The sequence below is a fragment of the Puma concolor genome, chromosome B4, assembly GCF_028749965.1.
Source record: "Puma concolor isolate L17-30 chromosome B4, mPumCon1.1.hap2, whole genome shotgun sequence".
In the NCBI taxonomy this organism is placed as follows: Eukaryota; Metazoa; Chordata; class Mammalia; order Carnivora; family Felidae; genus Puma; species Puma concolor.
In genome coordinates, this window is record NC_141673.1 from 143390446 (window position 1) to 143411541 (window position 21096).

At 42.2% G+C, this 21096-nt stretch overlaps 3 long non-coding RNA genes across 3 annotated transcripts in view; 1 reads left to right on the forward strand and 2 right to left on the reverse strand.

Moving 5' to 3' along the window:
* Positions 1-19587, forward strand: part of LOC147579578 (uncharacterized) — a 55864-nt gene extending 36277 nt beyond the window's left edge. Inside the window, exons 3-6 of the long non-coding RNA XR_015254093.1 lie at positions 10612-10678; positions 14168-14260; positions 15365-15544; positions 19273-19587. This is a non-coding gene — a long non-coding RNA (uncharacterized LOC147579578). The remainder of the gene's footprint in view (positions 1-10611; positions 10679-14167; positions 14261-15364; positions 15545-19272) is intronic.
* On the reverse strand, positions 10398-15806 carry LOC147579579 (uncharacterized). The gene is made up of 3 exons (XR_015254092.1): positions 15591-15806; positions 13218-13373; positions 10398-11772 (listed from the first exon to the last, which is right to left on the reverse strand). It is a non-coding gene; the product is annotated as an uncharacterized LOC147579579 (long non-coding RNA).
* Positions 18491-19273, reverse strand: LOC147579580 (uncharacterized). Its single transcript, XR_015254094.1, has 3 exons — positions 18889-19273; positions 18745-18780; positions 18491-18655 (listed from the first exon to the last, which is right to left on the reverse strand). It is a non-coding gene; the product is annotated as an uncharacterized LOC147579580 (long non-coding RNA).
* Positions 19588-21096: the final 1509 nt, after the last annotated feature.

A 21096-nucleotide genomic window follows, 5' to 3' on the forward strand; every position in this document is an offset into this window, starting at 1 on the left:
GAGTTCTTTTATGGTTGTTGTTAAATGTTTTATATACTTGGTGGTTGCATGTTGCGGATCAAAATTTACAAGCATTGGATCTTCTTGTTTGGTTGTCCCCTTTAGTATGAGATAGTGTTCATCTTCATCTCTTGTTACAGCTTTATTTTTTTAAATTTAAGTCTTAGTTGACATACAGTGCATTCTCGGATTCGTGAGTAGAATTCACTGATTCATCCCTTACATACAACACCCAGCGCTCATCACAACAAGTGCTCTTCTTAATACAGGTCCCCCATCTAGCCCAGAGCTGACCCATCTCCCTCCATGAACCCTCACTTTTTTTTCTCTGTCATTGAGACACATGTGGTTTATTACCACTCTTCTCTTTTCCTGCCCCCTTCCCATGTTTTCATCTGTTTTTTTTCTTCAATTCCACATGAGTGAAATCATTATTTGTCTTTCTCTGATTGACATATTTCACTTAGCATAACACATTCTAGATCCATCCACATCGTTGCAAATGGCAGGATTTCATTCTTTTTGAAGCTGAGACATATTTGATTGTATATACATATGTATGTATGTATGTATGTATGTATGTATGTATGTATGAATATATACACAGACACACACATACTCAGACCCCACAACTTCTTTGTACCTTCATCACTTGATGGATACTTGGGCTTTCTCCAAAATTTAGCTGCTGTTGATAAAGCTTCTATAAATATTGGGTGCATGCAATTTTACTACTAGGTATTGACCTAAAGGGTACCAAACTGCAGTCTCGATTTTAAAGTTTTTTTGCCCGATATAAGTATTGGTACTGGGTTTCTTTTGATATTATTGGCATGAAAAATGTTTTTTCATTCCCTCAATTTAAATCTGCAGGTGACTTAAGTCCAAATAAGGCTTTGTAGGCAGCATCTAGATAGGCCTTGTTTTTTTTTGTTTGTTTCTTTTCTTTTCCTTTTTTTTTTTTTTTTTTTTTTTTTGGTCCGTTCTGTCACCCTATCCAATGTCTTTTGATTGGAGCATTTAGTCGATTTACATTAGAGTTATTATTGATAGGTATATATTTAGTGCCCTACTAGTTGTTTTACCATTGTATCTTGATGTTTTCTCTGATCCTTTGTCTGTAACAATTTTGGTTCTTTCATTTCCACTAAAAGAGCCCGATTTATATATTCTTTTCTTTTGACTGGTAGTATATTTCTTATTTTTAATATTTTTTCTTTTTTAAAATTTAAGCCCAAGTTAGTTACCTTATAGTGGAATACAGTTTCAGGATAAGAATTTATTGATCCGTCAATTACAAAATATATCCAGTACTCATCCCAAGTGCTGTCTCTAATGCCCATCACCCATTTAGCCCATACCCCTATTCAGTAACCCTCCAGGAACCCTGAGCTTCTTCCCTCTATTTAACGGTGTCTTATCGTTTGACTCCATCTCTGTTTATATCTTATTTTTGCTTTCCTTTCACTATGTTCTTCAGTGTTATGAAATCTCTCATCTGTGGAATTTAATATGATGTGTGTCTCTCTCTGACATATTTTGCTTATCATAATGAAGTCCAGTTCACTCCACGTTGTTGCAAATAGCAACATTTCACTCCTTTTGATCACCGAGTAATATTCCATTGTATGAATATATCACCTCTTCTTTATCCATTCATCTGTCAATGGTCATTTGGCCTCTTTGCATAATGTAGCTATTGTTGATAATGCTGCTATAAACATTGGAGTGTATGTGCCACTTGGAGTCAGCATTAATGTATCCTTTGTGTAAATACCTAGTAGTGCAATTGCTGGGTCCTAGTGCAGTTCTATTTTTGGTTTTTGTAGCGAATCTCCATACTATTTTCCAGAGTGGCTACACCATTTTGCATTCCCACCAGCATTGCAAAAGCTTTCCCTTTGCATCCTTGCCAACATCTGTTGTTTCCTGAGATGTTAATTTTAGCCATTCTGATAGGCGTGAGGAGATATCTCATTGTGGTTTTGATGTGTATTTCACTTATGAGGGATGAGGTTGAGCATCTTTTCACTTGTGACCAATCTGGATGTCCTGTTTGTTAAAGTGTCTCTTCATGTCTTTTGCCCATTTCTTCTCTGGATTATTTGGTTTTTGGGTGTTGAGTGTGATAAGTTCTTGATAGATTTTGGATACTAATCCTTTATCCGATATGTCACCTGCAAATATCTTCTCCCATTCCGTTAAGTTTCATTTTAGTTTTCCTGATTGTGTCCTCTGCTGTGCAGAAGCTTTTTATCTTGAGGTCCCAATAGTTTATTTTGGTTTTATTGCCCTTGCTTCTGGAGAAATGACAAGCAAGAAGTTGTTGCGGTCAGGATCAAAGAGGTAGGTTGCCTGTTTTCTCCTCTAGGATTTTGATGGTTTCCTGTCTTACATTTAGATCTTTCATCCATTTTGAGGTGTGTGTGTGTGTGTGTGTGTGTGTGTGTGTGTGTGTGTGTGTGTGAGAGAGAGAGAGAGAGAGAGAGAAGTTTAAGAACATAGTCTAGGTTCATACTTCTCACTGTCCAGTTTTCCCAGTACCATTTGCTGAAGAGACTCTTCTTTTTCCTTTGGATATTCTTTCCTGCTTTGTGAAAGATTATTCAGCCATATGTTTGAGGCTCCATTTCTGGGTTCCGTATTCTGGTCCTTTGATCTATGTGTCCGTTCTTGTGCCCATACCATACTGTCTTGATGATTGCAGCTTTCTAATGCACCATAAAGTCCAGAGTTGTAATGTCTCCATCTTTGTTTTTCTTTTTCAACATTACTTTGGCTCTTTGGGGTCTTTTCTGGTTCCATACAATTTTATGGTTGTTGTCTCTAGCTCTGTGAAAAATGCTGGTGTTATTTTGATAGGAATTACGTTGAATTTGTCAATTGCTTTGGATAGTATTGACATTTTAACAATATTTGTTCTAATCCATGTGCATGGGATGTTTTTTTTTTCATTTCTTTGTGTCTTCTTCAACTTATTTTATAGATGTTGTATGGTTCTTTTAATTTTTTTAATGTTTATATTTGAGAGAGTGAGCGAGCAAGTGAGAGCGCATGGGGGGGGGGCACACAGAGAGAGAGAGGGAGACACAGACTCTGAGGCAGGCTCCAGACTCTGAGCTGTCAGCACAGAGCCCATCAAGGGACTCAATCCCACAAATGCAGGATCATGCCCAGAACCGAAGACAGCACTTAACCGACTGAGCCACCCAGGAGACCCTCTATTGTTTTAACTGTACTGATCTTTTCCCTCTTTGGTTGGGTTTATCCCTGGGTATTTTATGGTTTTCAGTGCAGTTGTAAATGACATCAATTCCTTGATTTCTCTGTTGATTCATTACTGGTGTATTGAAATGCAATCAACTTCTGCATATTGATTTTATTTTCTGATACTTTCCTGAATTCCTGTATCAATCCTAGAAGTTTTTTGGTGGAGTCGTTCGGATTTTCCACGGAGAGTATCGTGTCTGTGAGCAGGGAAAGATTGATTCCTCCTTGCCAACTTAGACACCTTGTATTCTTTTTGATGTCTGATTGCTGAGGCTAAGACTTCCAACAGTATGGTGAATAACAGTGCTGAGAGTGGACATCCCTGTCGTGTTCCTGACCTTAGGGGGAAAGCTCAGTTTTTCACCATTGAAGATGATATGAGCTGTGGGAATTTCATATCTGGATATTCTCATGTTGAGGTATGATACTTCTATCCCTCCTTTCATGAGGTTTTTTTTTTTCACCAAGAAAGGATGCTGCTGCATTTTGTCAAACGTTTATTCTGCATCTATTGAGAGGATCATGTGGTTGTTATCCTTTATCAATGTGATGTATCACATCAGTTGATTTGCAGATATTGAATCTATTGTGCATTCCAGGAATAAAATCCACCTCATTGTCCTGAATAATCCTTTTTATGTATTGTTGGATCCGGTTTGCTACTTTTTGTTGAGAATTTTCGCATCCAGGTTCATCAGGGAAATTGGTCTGTAGTTTTCCTTTCTGGTGGGGTCTTTGTGCAGTTTGTGGACATGGAGGCCTCATAGAATGAGTTTGGAAGTGTTCCTTCCATTTCTCTGGCCATGACCTTATCTTGTTCTTTCATTTGGGATGCATTCCTCTTGTCTTGGCATTTTGGTTGAGTATTTGCCTTCTCTGTTACCAAAGCTCATTATGTTACCTGCCTCTGGGATGAATGGCTTTATAAAGAGGAGATCATCTAGTGTCCAGGGCCTGGCACATCACGGAGTGTCTGTGGTGTGTGTTGCATGCACTGTTTTGTGTTCTGGCTGCACTATCCTTCAAGCCAGTTGTATGAGCAATGTATGGTCCTTGGCCAAATGTGGTGAGACTTATCTAGGTCTGCTCCAATCTGCTTGTTAAGTGAGACTTGAAATGATTGCCACTAGAAGTGAAGCCCTGCATAACTGTCTGGTCAAGAGAGGTGGTATGGTCATGGGCTTCCCCTGGTCTTCTGGGGAATGGGCCAGCTCCATTGGGACTGAAGCAAGATTGAATGACCTTGAAGGCCAGTCTCACCAGGACACAGGAAGTTGGGGTTGTCGTAAGCAGCTTAGGCACCCAGTGTGGGGATTGCCTTGGTTCCAGCAGATGGCTCTGTGTTGTTTGTTTTTTTTTTGCTAGGGGGTGTGCAGAGCAGGGTAATGGCACCACGCAGCTTCTCTGTCCTAGCTCTTTGTCCCATCATTGTGAACACTGCTTCTCAGGGATGCTCTCCAAGATGAGTGTATGATCTCCCCCAGTGTGTGCACCAGGAGTTGTACAGATCACTGTTTCAATGCCATCTGCCTGCAAGTTGTTGGCTGCCTTCTCTTCAGGAGTAGGCCAGTGCCCTCATGGCTGTATCCCAGCCAAGCATGCTAACCCTTGAAACTACACATTCTCGGCGTGCCTAGATGGCTTGGTTAAGTTTCTGACATTTGATACTGGCTCAGATCATGACCTCTTGGTTGTGGGATTCTCTCTTTCCCTGTTGTCTTGCCCCTCCTTTGCCTGTGCTCTCTGTCTCTAACTTGAATAAACTTAAAAAAAAATAGTGGCATGGAATACCTTATTTAGGCAAGACTGCCTCTCTGAGGGGAATGGCAGGAATCTATCAGTTAAATTTCCAGCACTGACTAGGAAATTCTTTGCTGACTGGTTAAAGGTTACATTCCTGCAGGAATGAAATTAGGTTTAGTGACATGTGGCCTTAACGTAAGTAACTCCATGATGGGCCTGTGATTTTTCTTAACATTCCAAACCCAAATTTTTACACATACATTTTTTTCATTAAATGTATAGCCCTAAATAATATTTTAGGCATCTACTGCTGGCCCAAAGATCATATCCTGTGAAACTGTGACCATCTCCTAATCATAGTTGAAAATCGACTCTGTGGCTCTAAGATCTTTGTGGCTCTAAGTTACTTCGATCTATGTTACTAAGATCTTTGTGAGTATAGGTTACTGCTGGCCTTTTGAAGTCTTTGACGCAGGGACCCCCAGCCAGGTTGCTGACCCTCACTTAGGCACAGAAGCACCCTTTCCAAGTCACCCCGCTCTAAAGCGTTGTCTTTCCCTCTGGTACTTCTGGGACTTACCCTTTGGCAAGTCACATATCCTCATGCAGACATGTCAGTGTGGACCAGAGAAAGCTGCTTGCCTGTGACTCCCCCTTCATGGTCACATCTTATCCTTCTGAAACCCTTTGAACTCCCTATCGTTCTTCCAGTCTTTGAATATCTTTTTGATTTGGAAATATTTGATTCTCTTGTATTCCTGCTAAAAATATACGTGAAAATATGAAAGCAAGGGTTCTTTACAGTAAGTGAGCCAGTCACAATGCTTCATCTGGCTGCGTGTATGTTTTTATTTTTGACAATATTCAGGCATGATGTGACATACATCGTGTAAAATCTGAGTATCATTCATGATCTAGCATAACCACCTTTATGGAAAGCCATTCAATGACATGCTCGTTCAAGATCAGAAAAACACTTAATTTACATACCACATAATAGAGTGGTATATACATACGTTATTATCTTAAAATATGTAAAGTAGATGTTTCTATGAAGTGTTTATCATGCATTCAGTTTTCTGTACCATGAATGCTATTATTTAAATTAAACAATAGTAAGAACAACAAGAATAGGTACATGTCCATCACTAGTAACTAATAATGGAACTAGTTATATAATCTTATGTGTTGAAAAACCATGATTACTAATAATCTTTTCTTTCATGATGGGTTTCTAGTTACCAAAAAAAAAAAAAAAAATTGGGAAGATAATACTCAGTATCCACCTACATCAGACTGTTTTCTCACTATTGATGTCATAATGGTTGCTACATGATCACAATCAATGTATCAAAGAGATATGGTAGTATGAAGTAAGGTTTATATTTGTATTCAGATTGCTGCGGTTAAACCTCTCCTACCCCAGAATCATCCCACCTGGCAAATTACAGTCATCCTATCTCCTTAGGCCCCACTTGGCCATGACAATTTTTAGACTTTTCCATGTTTTTCATACTCTGCAAAGTTTTGAGGGTACATTTGTAGAATGTATTTTGTAGAATGATCCTTGGTTGGGATATGTCTAACGTTTGTTCAAATGCTTAAGTTATTGTGTTTTGGAGCAGAAGATCCAGAGGCATAGTGTCATCCAAAATTATCACTTCACATTAAGATTGTTTACTCTGAAGCTTAGGGTCTTTTTTGGTTCCATACAAATTTTAGGACTGTTCTCGTTCTGTGAAAACTGCTGTTGGTATTTTGATGGAAATTGCATTAATTCTGTCAATTGCTTTGGGAAGTATAGACATTTTCACTATATTTGTACTTCTGATCCGTGAGTGAGGAATGTCCTTCTATTTCTTTGTGTCATCTTGAATTTCTTTCATCATTGTTTTATACTTTTCACAGTATAGGTCGCTCACCACTTTGGTTAGATTTATTCATAGATATCTTATTTTTGGTATACGACTGTAAATGGGACTGTTTTCTTAATTTCTCTTTCTACTGTTTCTGTATTGTCTACAAATGCAACAGATTTCTGTACGATGACGTTGTATACTGTGACATTGCTGAATTCATTTATCAGTTCTAGCAGTTATTGGGTGGACTCTTTAGGGTTTTCTATATATAGTGTCATGTAATCTGCAAATGGTTTCATTTCGTTTGTCTGCTGGCTGTGGCTAGGAGTTCCAGTAATTTGTGTACTAAAAGTGGTAAGAGTAAACATCCTTGTCTTCTTCCTGACCTTACAGGAAAAGCTCTCAGCTTTTTCCCATTAAGGCTGTTATAACTGCAGGGTTTTCATAGATAACCTTTATGACATTAATGTATGTTTCCTGTAAACCTACTTTAGGGGGTTACATGCATGAACGGATGTTGTACTTTGTCAAATGTTCCTTTCTGCATGTATTGAAATGACTGTATGCTTCTTTTCTTTTAACATTTATTAACTTGAAGAGAGGCAGAGCGTGAGCAGGGGAGGGGCAGAGAGAGAGGGAGACATAGAATTCGAAGGAGGCTCTTGGATATGAGCTTTCAGCACAGAGTCTGACGCGGGACATGAACTCAGGAATCATGAAGTCATGACTTGAGCTGATTTCAGACTGTTAAAGGATGAGCCACCCAGATTCCCTGATCATCTGGTTCTTATCCTTTCTCCTGTTGATGTATTGTATCACATTGATTGATTTGCGAATATTGAACCACCTTTGTAGCTTGGGAATAAATCCCACTTAATTGTGGGATATATTGGGGCGCCTGGGTGGCGCAGTCGGTTAAGCGTCCGACTTCAGCCAGGTCACGATCTCGCGGTCCGGGAGTTCGAGCCCCGCGTCGGGCTCTGGGCTGATGGCTCGGAGCCTGGAGCCTGTTTCCGATGCTGTGTCTCCCTCTCTCTCTGCCCCTCCCCCGTTCATGCTCTGTCTCTCTCTGTCCCAAAAATAAATAAATGTTGAAAAAAAAAATTTAAAAAAAAAAAAAAAAATTGTGGGATATATTTACAGTTGTTATATCTTCTTTTTGGATTGTACCATTTACTGTTACAGACTGTCCTCCTCTGTCTCTTATTATGTACTTTTTTTAAGTGTATTTTTTTCTGATACAAGTATTGTTACTCCAGCTTTCTTTTGACATTCATTTGTGTGATGTTTCTCTATCCTCACTATCATTCTTGAGGTGTAAAGTGGGTCACTTGTAGGCATCTGAATCTGTTTTGTTTTTTCATCCATTCTTACTCCCTACATCTCTGGATTGGAGCATTCACTCCATTTCCCTCAAAATTGATTGATATGTATATATGTATTGCCATTTTATTGCCTGTTTTGTTGTGGTTTCTAATGATTTTCTCTGATCCTTTCTTGCCTTTCTTTCATGTATTGCTTATTTTCTTTACTGATATATTTTGATTTCTTTATCTCTATTCTTAGCATATTTATGACTGGTTTTAGTATATGGTTACTGTTAGGTGTTTATATAACCTCTTCTGCATTTAGCAGTTTGTATTAAGTTGATGGTCATTTACCTTTGAACCCATTACTTTCTCCTCCCTAGGTTTTTGGTAGAGGTTATTATATTTCAAACCATTTCTCTGAATTCTTTAACTGATTTTTTTTCCAGAAATGTTCACTTTTTACTTGAATTGTGTCTTCTACTTCTATACTGTCACTGTTGGTCTCCCCTTTCCACTCAAAGAATCCCTCTTAATATTTCTTGCAGGACTGGTTTAGTGGTACAAACTCCTTTAGTTTTTCTTTGGGAAAGTCTGTGTCTCCTTCATCCTGAAAGATAGCCTTGCTGAATAGAGTATTCTTGGCCGCTGATTTTTCCATTCAGCACTTTGAATATGTGATGTCACTCACTTCTGGCTTGCCAAGTTTCTGTTCAGAAATATATAGCTAGCCTCATGAATCTTCCCTTGTAAGTTAAGGACTGTTTTGCTGCTTTTACGAGTTTTTCTTTATTCTCACCATAATTTGTAAGTTTGTTTACAATAGGTTTGTGTGTAGGCCTGATTTTGTTGATTTTGATGGGAGTTCTCTAGTCTCCTGGATGTGGATGTTTGTTTCCCTCCCCCCAGTTAGGGAAGTTTTCAGCTATTATTTCCTCAAATAAATTTTCTGCCCCATTCTCTCTTCCTTCTGGGACACCTACAATATGAATACTATTATCTTTCCTGTAGTCACTGAGTTCCCTTAGTCTCATCTCACATTGCAGAATTCTGTTCCCTCTCTTTGGTTTAGTGTGATTAATTTCCATCACTCAGTCTTCGAGGTCACTAATTTGTTCCGGTGCTTCTTCCACCACTCCATTCATTCCAGCAAGCATGTTTCTCCTTTATTGTGTCCTCAGTGTCTATGTTATATCTTATCTCTGTCAGGGGTCTCACTCTTCTACTCATTTTGCAACTCCAATGAGTATCCTTATGATCATTGCTTTAAATTCTGTATCAGGTATGTTACTTCTATCTCTTTGGCTTAGATCTCTGGCTGTGGCTTTGAGTAGGTCTTTCATTGTAGATAAACATCTCTGTTTGTCCATTTTGTTTGTCTCTCTGGCTCTATTTCTCTGTGTTAGGAAAGTCAGCTGTGCCTTCTGATCTTGGAATTAATGCCGTTATGAAGAAGATGTCCTGGAGTCCTCAGCAGTGCACGTCTCCATTTATAGAACCTGGACCTTCAGGAGGATATCATATGGGTATTTCTCACTCCCTGCTATTGTGTCTGGGTTACATTTCCTTTTAGTGCAGGGGTCTGCAATGATTGCGTGCCTGTTGTGGGCTCTGCTTGCTCTCAGTGGTGTCAGTGGGACCCAGGCAGGCCAGCTGAGTCAAGAATCAAGAATCAGCATGAATACATGTGTCTCCTGTGGCCTGGGCACTGTGTAAAATGCCATGTTTACGTAGCCTCTCTACACAGGCAGGGACCTGGCTATCACTCATCCTTCTGGATCACCCAGTGCTGGGTCAGCTGACCTCCAAAGCTCCAGGATCTAAACTCAAGGGAATTCAGCTCCCCTGGGTTTTAATGCCAAATGTTATGGAGATTAGTCTTCCCTGTGTCAGCTCCCTGGTGTGAGGGCTCACTTTCTCTGCTCCTTCTGCAGACATCCAACCTCCACCTTTCTGACCTTCCTAACCTTCCTGATGCAGCTTCTATTTAGGTGTGGAATTTGTTTTGCCAGTCTTGGATCCCTCTCTGGTTCATGGACTTGGATGTGGAAGTTATGTAGTTGAAACCATGGGACAGGGTGAGCTCAGGGTCTGCTTACTCTGCTATTATTAATTTTTTTAAATGTCTTATTATTTTGGATTTTTGAGACATGGGCTGACTCATATCGCCTGTGCACTTCAGGATTAGAAAGGAACGTTCCCACATTTGCTTCTAGTATTTTGTGTTTTGAAACTCTCTTTAATGAGGTAAAATTTACATATAACAAAGAGCCTCAATTTAAAGGGTATAATTTGATGAGACTTGATCTCATGGATACAGCACCATGAAGTCATATGGTTGCTCTCTAAACCTTAAATCATGATCCCTTTGTGTCTAGAGCTAATGTTGCTTTTGAAGTAAGGACTTTTTTTTTTTTTTTAAACGTTTTCAGATATCGGCCAGGTGTCTGAAGGCCTGCACTAGGGTACCTACCTCCTTTTCTGATAGACTGTATTCCCGTAAGTATTGCTGTCGCTCTACCTTTGGACTTTATCCTGCGTTGTATCTTTCAGTCTGTTCACTTAATTTTGTTGCAGTACTTTAATGCTGAGGGATGCATAATCGGATTGATTTTCACTAAATGGTACGAGCTGCAGTTCCAATCATGACAGAAAGCACATGCTTCCTGTGTTAGGTACTCAAGAGCAAGGCAGATACCCTGGAGACTTGAGCTGAGTATGTCACTCGGTGCTTTGCCAGCCCTCTTCCCTTCCCTGGGAGACAAGGGTCTCGTTTTGGTCACACAGAAATGTAGGTGAAGTCAGCAGAGAAGGGTCCCTTCTCTTCTCTTCCGTTTGTCTCTCAAACTCCCTGTCACTACCTTCTGCCTGGCTCTTTCCCTGACTCAATCCCCCAGGCCCACTGCTCCATTCCAGCCATGATAAGGGTGTCCTCCAGCTGCTGGCCTCTGCTTTGGCCATCGCTCAGTGAGGAAACTGCAAGAGGATTATGTAGTTCATGGGTCTGATCAAGAAATCTCTGCTCCTCAGAGTCCTCCTACACGTGGTGCTGTCTGTGGAGACCTGGCATCCTGGGCGTGGGTCTGACCCTAATTCCTCTCTACAGTCACTGCTGGTCCCTCATCCTTCTCCACCATTAGAACTCAGCCATTTCCTAGGGACAGATACCTGTCTGACCCCAAGGCACCATGGAGTCAGGGAATATTTCCAAAATAATTGAGCATAAGCACCCCATCAATCTAGATATAGGAAGTTCCCATCACCCCGGAAAACTCCCTCAGGCTCCCCTGCACACAGGGTGATCTTGCTTCTATCCTCCCTCACCACCATTTCTGGAACTTTGTTACCTGTGTGTACAGGAACCTCATTGTGTGCACTCAATGGGGAGCGAGAGTAGATGGCCCTAGAAGCAGACGCTGACACAGAGACAGAATGATGAAAGGTAGATTAGGGGACAGTAGGAAGGACAAAGTGGGAGGGACAGGATGGGCCAGGAAAGCATTCAGGTAGATCTGACACCTTCTTAAAATGTATATACAAACACGATTGTCTGTCACCGTGCACAGTCCTCTTCAAATTTCAAAAGAGTTGTCCTATAAGGCAAAGAGATTTTGGTTTATTCCCCTGTGATCTTATGTTTTCCTACATGCATTCTGTCTTCTGTCGTTTATCTGTGGCCTCAGATGAACACTTTAGTGTGTGGCTTCATCTGTGAGGTTATGTGTAATAGAAAATGATTGTCTTCAGATCTAGGTCTCTGAATTTACACATTCTCATAATTATCTTTTCTTTCATGGTGTGACAGGGCCTGAATTCTAATAGAAAAACGAGGGACATTGTCTTATTTTTTAAAACAGTGATTCCCACTCTCTGGGCTGAGTTGTTAACAGTCTTAGTTTAATGAACTCCTGTGACCATCTTTTTTGGAGGATCATTGTGTGGAGAGATCTTAATGGAAACTGTGAGAAGCATGAGGGGACACTTCCCAGAGATTTTGCAGATGCTTTCTGCACTGAATGTCTTCTTTTTCTCTTGTTCTTGGAAACGAATGTTATCCCTGTTTTCACAGATAACACAGCTGAGGCTCTGTGTAGGTCCCACTGAGAACTGGTATTAGGGCTGAGACAGCAGGAACACAGGCAAAGCGTCATAATATTGTGAGAGAAGTTTGAGGAGATGCAAAGCTGTAGTCAGGATGATGACAGGGGTCCAGCAGTGGTGTCATCTGGCCAGCCCTGAATTGTAGGATGACTCAGCTGATCTAGACTCTGTATCCACTTTTAGTCTCACTGAGGGATATGAACTTGGGCATACGGCATTTTCATTAGACCAAGTTAAACTCCCCATATCTCCAGGGCTCTTTTTCCCCCCACAAATACCAGACCCTTCAGGAAAATCCCGGGAGACAACAATCTTTTTAGATGATTACCTGTGTGCACTTTGGCAACACACTGACATTTTGGAGATGATCGGTGCATTGTGCACTGAGAGCGATCCCACATAGCAGCTCCGTATGGACCTCACACTCCCTGCTCAGGCTGTGGCCAGGAATGACCTCCAACTGCATCTCACTGACCCCAACACCCTCCCCTCTGCACCTCCTCAAACTCTGCTTACTGTGCTCAACTTCCCTTCTATTCCTGTATGATTCAAGGTTCCCCCGTTTTTGCCCTGGATCCTTCACTGGTGTTTCCATTTTGGTGATTACAAGGTCTGCATCATTTAATGAATGTCCCTCTTTCACACAGGACACTTGATGCTCTAAAAGTTATAGAACCCAACACATTGTGTCTCCAACATACGCACCAGTACTGCTGATACGTCTGCTTTTGTGTAAAAAATCCTCTTTCATTTGACAAGAGAAACGTATAGCTCACTGTATTACAGGGACATGACACTGTCCATTGTATGTATGTCCTGAGAAACTTGAGATATGCTACAGTGTCCTCAGGCAGTTTGTAGTTGGATTGCCAAGACTCACAACCATCTCTACATCATTGCCACAAAGTCAATCATGAAGAAGATGAATATACTTTACCAGCCACTCATCCAGTTCAGGTCATCTTAACAAATAGAGTAGGTGGAGGAGGGGGATGTGGCCTATAGCCCATGACTGGTGGTGAAGGGTGGTCCACGGGGTACAGCCTGCAAGGCAATCCTGGGAAAGGACCAGGACTCTTGCATACAAAATAGCCTGAGGAAAAGAAATGAGAGGTATGTTCATAGTACAGAACAAAGCACCAACACCAGAAAAAAGCAGAAACCTAAAGCAGCAGTGCTCATATCCTACTAGCTTCCCCACCACCTGGTTCCAAGAGGGCAGCATCAGCGCCAAAATCTCTACCCATATGTGGGTTCCACTTACAGCTTTGGGGTGGGAAGAGGATGTGATTGGGGTAAACTAATGTCCCCACATGTCTGGAAATGTAGAAATAGCAAGGGCCCTTTTCCTAGAAGATTTATAGGCTGAATACTAAATTAACAAAGTAGCATATTCCAAATAGGAAGGCAACTATGTCCAGGATCACACTCCACCCTTCATCCCCTCCACCACAGAGGCTGTTTATTGTGTTGTGAAGAACTACAGAATGAGAAGGAATGACAATCCCAGTGTCCACACATGGAATCATAGCCCTCGTGGCTCAAAGTTCTGCCTCTAAGCCCCTGCCTGTGCCCAAACTACTGTCCCGACAATGGGGTCTCTTCCTCTCTGGAAGTGCTATCCATGGTCACAGAGACATATGGGGAGATGGGGATCTTGAGGGCCTGTAGAGGACCTGGGAAAGCATGCTCTTAGAGAAACAGGTAGCCTATACATGTTAGTTGGCCTATACATGTTAGTTAGGTTCAGCTAATTTATTTGAATTCAGAGGGTACTTCTCAGCTGAAGTACAGTACATTTTGCAGGGTAATTGTGTTCTCTGGAAAAATGAGCTGAAATTCTAAAAGACAAAATTGACACAAATGCACTTTGATGTCTGGTGTAAGTTTCCATGTTTTAGCTGTACCTGTGACACAGGACACGAGAGAACGTGCTCATGTGAACACAAGTGAAGGACACCGTGAGGGCTTGCCACACAGGTAATTTTGGATTTTTTCTCTTCACAACTTAAGTTTCAGTGCATGTTTTCTATGACAAATATGCCACCTCTTATAGTTCAGAGTATTTGTGACCAGGGCACACCTGAGGGGATTCTTGACAGCATGTTTACCCACATGCTGATGGGTATGAAGTTTACTTTGTCTAAGACCATTCTAAATGACACATACAAAAATATAAGTTGGAGTGAAGGCAGTTCGCATTTTGAAATTGTAAGGATACCCACAGATTTTTCTGACCATGTTAAAACCCTCAATAGAAGGAAACAGGAGAGGGAGAAACAGCAAGAGCAATGATTCCACATTGAGGAGATCCACAAAGAATGAGGCAATGTAGGAGACTTCCAAGTGGAATATGGTGTTACCCTCCTTGATTTATTCCAGGAACACATTGGAAAGGCCCTATGGTCCCTACCTTTAGGCACGCTTAGCTGCTCAAGTTACCAAAAACAGATGCCAGCTGGAAAACAGGGAAGCCCATAGACTCGGCGGTAAAGGTTTTGCATTTGGGAAAAAAACAAAAACAGCAGACAGAACATACTTCACACAAACCAGAGACAATGGCAGGCGAGTGTCCTGTACAGAAAGATGTGGCTGTCCGTAAAGACTTAGAACTGAAAATGGCCACAGCATTTACTTTGTGCTTCTTTGCAGTTTTGGCAGAGCCAGTGTCGATGTCACTCTTGGTTGTGACACCTACTTCTGGACCTGCAAAAAATCCTGGAAGGGATGGAGGTTTATTCTGATTTGAGTAGACTGGAGATCAAAAACAAAAGACCCTCCCCTGATACTTCTGACAACTTAAACTCTTTGCCCCAGTGAGATCCCAAATTACATGCACAGGGTGTCCCACATGCCTCCAGTGATCCCCAAGAAGCACTTGAAGAACCATCCCTTATAACGTGATGAAGACTCATAAAAGCCCTGATTCAGATGTATTCATCACTCATCGAACAACTATGGATGGCTCGGGGCACAACTAGATGGACATACGTTACGTTGTGCCTCATGCCTCACAGATACCAGCACGTGGACTGTGTACAGGGCATTTCTGCTGAAACGCTATGTCTGATTTTCTGCATACAGCCCCATTCCTTCTCTCCAAGAGACGCCTGTACCAACCCATGGTGGGGGAAAGGACAAAGATGAGATCCTGAGAAACTTGAGGAATGTGGTAATGGCAGCAGACACATTCCCCTTGCATCACAATGGTCTGTGGTACCACCTCTGCACCTTGGCCCAAGACCTAACAGCAACAAAAATAAGGTGAGTGTGTTTTACAAGTCAACTCCTAGTGCTTAGATCATCTTACCAAGTGTTGCAGGTGGAGGGGTTCCGGGTGGCCCCAGGGCCACCAAGGTTCAGGAGGTGGACGTGCCTAATAGTCCATGGGGGCAGGGCGTCTCCAGGGCAGGGCATGCAGAATCGTCCAGTTAACTGAGGAGGTCCCCAGGATCCAGACTGTCTTGCAGAATTGACAGCTACATCCATATGCCAGACAAGAGAACCAATACCAAAAGCAGCTGTAACCCAGAGAAGAATGTGTCAGCACCTGCCACCAGGATCCAAGAGAGTAGCATCAGTACCTGAAAACTCTGTCCCTGCCACTGGATACCACCTACAGCTTGGGGTAGTAGATGCAAGAGGTTAACCTACTGCCACCACACATCACTGCCCATGTCTGTGGAAGAAAATGGCAAGGGTCCTGTCCTAAAGGGTTAACAGAAGTAATTACAGATTAATGAAGTAGCATTCTCCAGACAGGCAGCCATCGATGTCCAGGTTCACCCTGCATCCCTCCTCTACGGCAACTCCAGGTGCTCTGTTTTTGCTATATTAAGAACACAAAAAAATGAGTGGGAATACACGGCTCATATTCTGCTCATGGAATCACAGCCATTCCTGGCAAAACATTCTGCAGTCGGACCCTCTCTGTGCCTCCTCTGCTCCTCTCCCTGAGAAAGGAGTCTTCCCTCTTGAAGTGTTGTCAAAGGCCTCGGAGACCTCTGGGGAGTGGAGGATGCCTGGAATCTTGCAGGGGAATGAGAGTCTTCTGTGAAGAACGAGTTACTTGTGGTGAATGTCTACAAAGCTCAGATGTGTTCATCTTAATTCATAGGGAATTCTGACTTTAAGCATAGTACAGGGCACAGAGTAATTATGTGCAACAGAAAAAAAAGAAGAAATTCACATAACAGATTTCATGCAAGTGTTTTGGTATAAAACTCCTGGTATGTGTCATGAGACTGTATGAGCTCTAACAGTGACTGGGGACATAACCAAAAACTGCTCATAGAAACACAATTGAAGGACACGGTGTTCAAACTATTTTTACCTAAGGTATAGCTGGAAGGATTCCAGGCTAGTCATTTACCAACAAAGACAGGAAGGTGATGAGTGATGACACTGGCTTTATCTAGGACCACTCTAAATGGCACAGGGCACAAAATATAAAGTTGGAGTTATGAGGTCGTTTCTAACAGGTTCATCTCCTAGCCAGAATCAAGAAAGAAAGACACAGCAACCACACTCTTCCCACAGAGGTGAGGTCTGGAAGGGGTCACCCAGGCCAGGAGACTTCTGTTTGGAGTGTTTAGTCATCCTCCTCTTGTTATTTCTTGAAAATCACGGAAAAACCTCAAGGTACTCAGTCTTTAAGCGCTTTTGGCTTCTAAACTTACCATGGAAAGCTGACAGACTAAAAATTGAGAAGCCTGTGGGCTCCTGGGTTATGAGTATGCGTTTCGAAAACAAAGAAGAAACAGACATATCACACAACACACAAAACAAGACAAGGCTGGGAGAGCGTGCTGTACATAAAGATGAGGGTTTGCCAAAAGAGTTACAACTGAGAATGGCCCCGGCATTTACCTTGTCCTTGTCTGCATTCTTGGTACAGCCAGAGCCGCTGTAACTCACAGAGGTTTCAGCAGTTTCTCGATCTACTAACGACCATAGAAGGGACAGAGGTTTATTCTGCTTTCAGAGGACTGGGCATAATGAAAACAATCCCTCAACTCATTCCTCAAATATCTTAAACTTTTCCCTACAGTCAGGTCCCTGACCAGAGGCAGAGGGTATCCCACATGCCTCAGGTGACCCCCAAGGATAAGGGAGAGAACCATCCCCTCACCTTGATAAAGACCTCACAGTGCTCTAGTTCATGTTGTTTCATAATTAATCACATAACTGTGGACAGGTCAGGCACAACTAACAATTTAGAATTCATCAGTAAAACAGTTTTCTCAGTATACATCATGGGAAATCACGATTTCATTACAGATATAGAATTAATATGAGGATGCTTGGATTCAGCATCCGACTCTTAATTTTGGCTCAGGTCACGATCTCACAGCTTGTGAATTCAAGCCCAGCGTTGGGTTCCTCACTGACAGTGTGGAACCTGCTTGGCATTCTGTCTCTGCCTCTCTTAAAATAAATAAACTTAAAAAAAAAAATAACATTGAGACTACTGGTTTGGTGTATATCCTCAATGAGTCCTCAAGAAGCGCGCATTTCTTCAGACTTCAGGCAAATTGTTCAATCTCTCAGCTTATCTACAAGCTGCCTTCCACATGAGAGCAGTTAATATATAACTAAAGACTAATTTTACACTATAGAGAAAAGGAAAACTGTGGGAAGTTAGCAGTGAAGCTACAGAGTTACACTGATACCATCAGGGGACTAAGCTAAGCTTTATGGAACTTGAAGTGAGGGATGTAGGGCTACAGTTCCCAAAAACAAACAAAAAGAAAGACCGTTAAAACTAGTGAATAAATGACCTTCTCCTCAAATAAACTAAAGTCTTCACATTGAGTCTGGGTGGGAAGAAGGAATAGGCCCACGTCCTGTCATCCTTTCCAGGCTCTTCAGACAGGGGGATGCTAGAGGAGTTGGGAGGGTCACCGGCAGAGGAGGGGCATGAGCTCCACCAGTCTCAGGGACAAGTGTCTCACTGTCTGTGGCGCCAGAGGAGAACACCCTTCTGTGACCCCTTCAGACCACCTGCCGTCCTTAGTGCTTGTGATTCTTTCCAGACCACACAATGATCATCCACAGGAACAAGCTGCACAGCAGAAGTTAGATTGCGGCACATCACAATGTGCCTCTTACCTCTCCTCGGAGGGTTCTGCGTCTCTGGTCTTGTAGCCATTGGTTTCTGCCCCGTGTATCCCTCAGGCAGCCTCTTTGGTTCCATCCCTTCCAGGACTTCTATAAGAGTTGCAACACCACGTCGTCTACTAGACAACTAACAGTGCAGGCGTCATCCCTGGAAACACCCATAAAAACGCAAGTCAAATGACCACACCTGTATTTCAAGTAAGCAACCTCCCTGCCCTGCTCCACCATCTCCCTGTCCCAGATCTGAGTCTTGATCTGGGGGAGAAAAAACACATCCACCTTCAGTCGGAAGGTGGTGCCACACTGTGCACCAAAGAAAGAGGAGGAAACAAGAAAACACTTACCTAGTTGTCCTGAGCATTCTTCTCATGAACTGCAAGCTGAAAAAGCCAACAATAAAAAGCCCGTGGTTAGGGATTCCAAAGGCCACTACACTCACCCGCGTGAGGTGCTAAGGGTTCAGTATGTCAGGGCAGAACTCAGGTTACCTGGTATCTAAAGGTGAGCTCTGCCTGCTGCAGCTGTTCCCGTGTTTGTTCAATTTGTTGCCTGTGAGTTACAATTGCTCTTGTCAGATAAGGCCCAATATTGGGTATGATTTTAAATAAGCTGCCCACGTTCCCAACAACCTCATATCTGTCCCCTGATACAATTTATTCTTACACATGAAACACTTTGCCCATGATTATCAATGTACAGTAGGATCAAAGCTATTGTTACATCCTTTCCTTACTCATTATTCCATGCCTGTAGGGTTCAGAGTTCATAGATTCCTTCCCATTTTCAATCTTTCTCTAACTCATCATGTGACAAGTGTCTTTTATCATAAAGATATATTCTTCTATAACTTATATCCTCACCATGTTTCCCAGGGTTGCAAAGACGAGGGCCATGAAATGGCACTACCACGTTGATGGGTATGATTCATTGTATGACACACTGCTTTCCTACAGATGATGACAATTGACACCACCCTCGAGGAATGTTAGCATGGACAAAGTTTCCACACAGTCTGGTCACTACTTGAGATCTGCAAATGTTTAGAAACTTAATTGTTTTATTCTTTCTAAAACTTACCTTTTTTATCTGTTAATACTCTATGCACATGTTGACTTTAAACATTGCAAAAAGATTAAAAACCAAAAAATAACAGCGGTTTCATGAGCTGCTGGTAATTACTAGCTGAACTCACTTGTACTTGTTTATTTCTTCTGTAGCTATTTTCTTTTTTTTCCTAATGTTTACTTTTGAGACAGAGAGAGAGTGAGCACATGCATGAGCGGGGGAGGGACAGAGAGAGATGTAACAGAATCTGAAACAGGCTCCAGGCTCTGACCTGTCAGCACAGAGCCTGACACAGGGCTTGAACTCCTGGACTGTGAAATTATGACCTGAGATGAAGTTGGATGCTTAAACGACTAAGCCACCCAGGCGCCCCTTCTGTAGCTATTTTCAAATTTTACCTGCAGCTGCAAGCTCATTCTTCTTTGCCGCCAGTGTCACTTTCAGCTTCCTAAGTTCCCCCTTTTTACCTCCCAGCACTCTTGCAGGCCTATGCAAATATCCCTTCCCCCACTTTCCCCTAAACGCACAGACTGACAACCCAATCAGAGAAATGAAGTGAACACCCCATTTAAGCTCAAGAAAATTCAACCTCTGTCTGCTGCCACGTCTCTAATATTGGAACTGTCTTTCTAGTTCTCTTGTTTCCTCTCCTTTATCATAAAGTCATCAAAAAACATTGTACTTTGTGCCTTCCCAGAGTTGGTCTTTTGTTTGATATGGCGAAGACTCATTTCATCACTGAGTGAAAAACCATATCTGACCAACTGTACCCATTAGGATGAAGCAGGGGATCATCACTAGTCTTACACCTCCGTGGGGAGCCCTGATTCTCAGTCCAAAAGTTGTACCATGACACAGGCAATCACCTGAAAGACGACCTTCCAGAATATGGTTTCACTAACATTGCAGCTCACTCCCAGACATCGCTAGTGTTCAGGACTGCAACCCCTGCCTCCACCTTCAAAAGGCCAATCTTAGAACAACATCATCTCCTGACGTACAACCTGATATGAACTGTCACACAGTCTGGGTTTACTTCCAGGAAAGAGATTTCAGGTGGAAAACTCTCAACTTCATGGAGCCAAATCTACTTTAACAAGACTCATTCCATTGATAGTGAAGGCAGCAAAAGGCAATGCTTGGCAAGGATGGGTTACTGTGTTGCCCTCAGACTATTTTCTTTGTGGTGTTGACTGAGATGGTTTCAACTTGACACTTGATGTACTCAAGAATCACATGCAAAATTGAAAATCTCTTAGAAAATGACACAAAAGCACTAGACAGAGAAAGGCACATGCATTTCCTTCTGGCCTTTCAGGCAGTCCTTCGGCAAATGCGTGCTGGAATGGTTGTAATGTAGTGGCTCTGTTGTAAGGGGTTGAAGATAGAGAGGTGGTCAGGGTGCTGTACCCACTCACAGAAAGAGCTTATGAGTTAACAAAAACAAGATGCCAGTGAGACAGAGCAAGCCCTAACCCCAGCTGTGGGAAGGACGAACATAAAGGTGAGTCTCCAGGGAAGAGAAGACTTCACTTTCCAACACGAGTGAGGGACTCTAAAGTCCCCCATCTCCTCCTGAAAACAAAAGGAAATACTGTACAAAGGAGGAAACATGTGACTGAATGCACCAA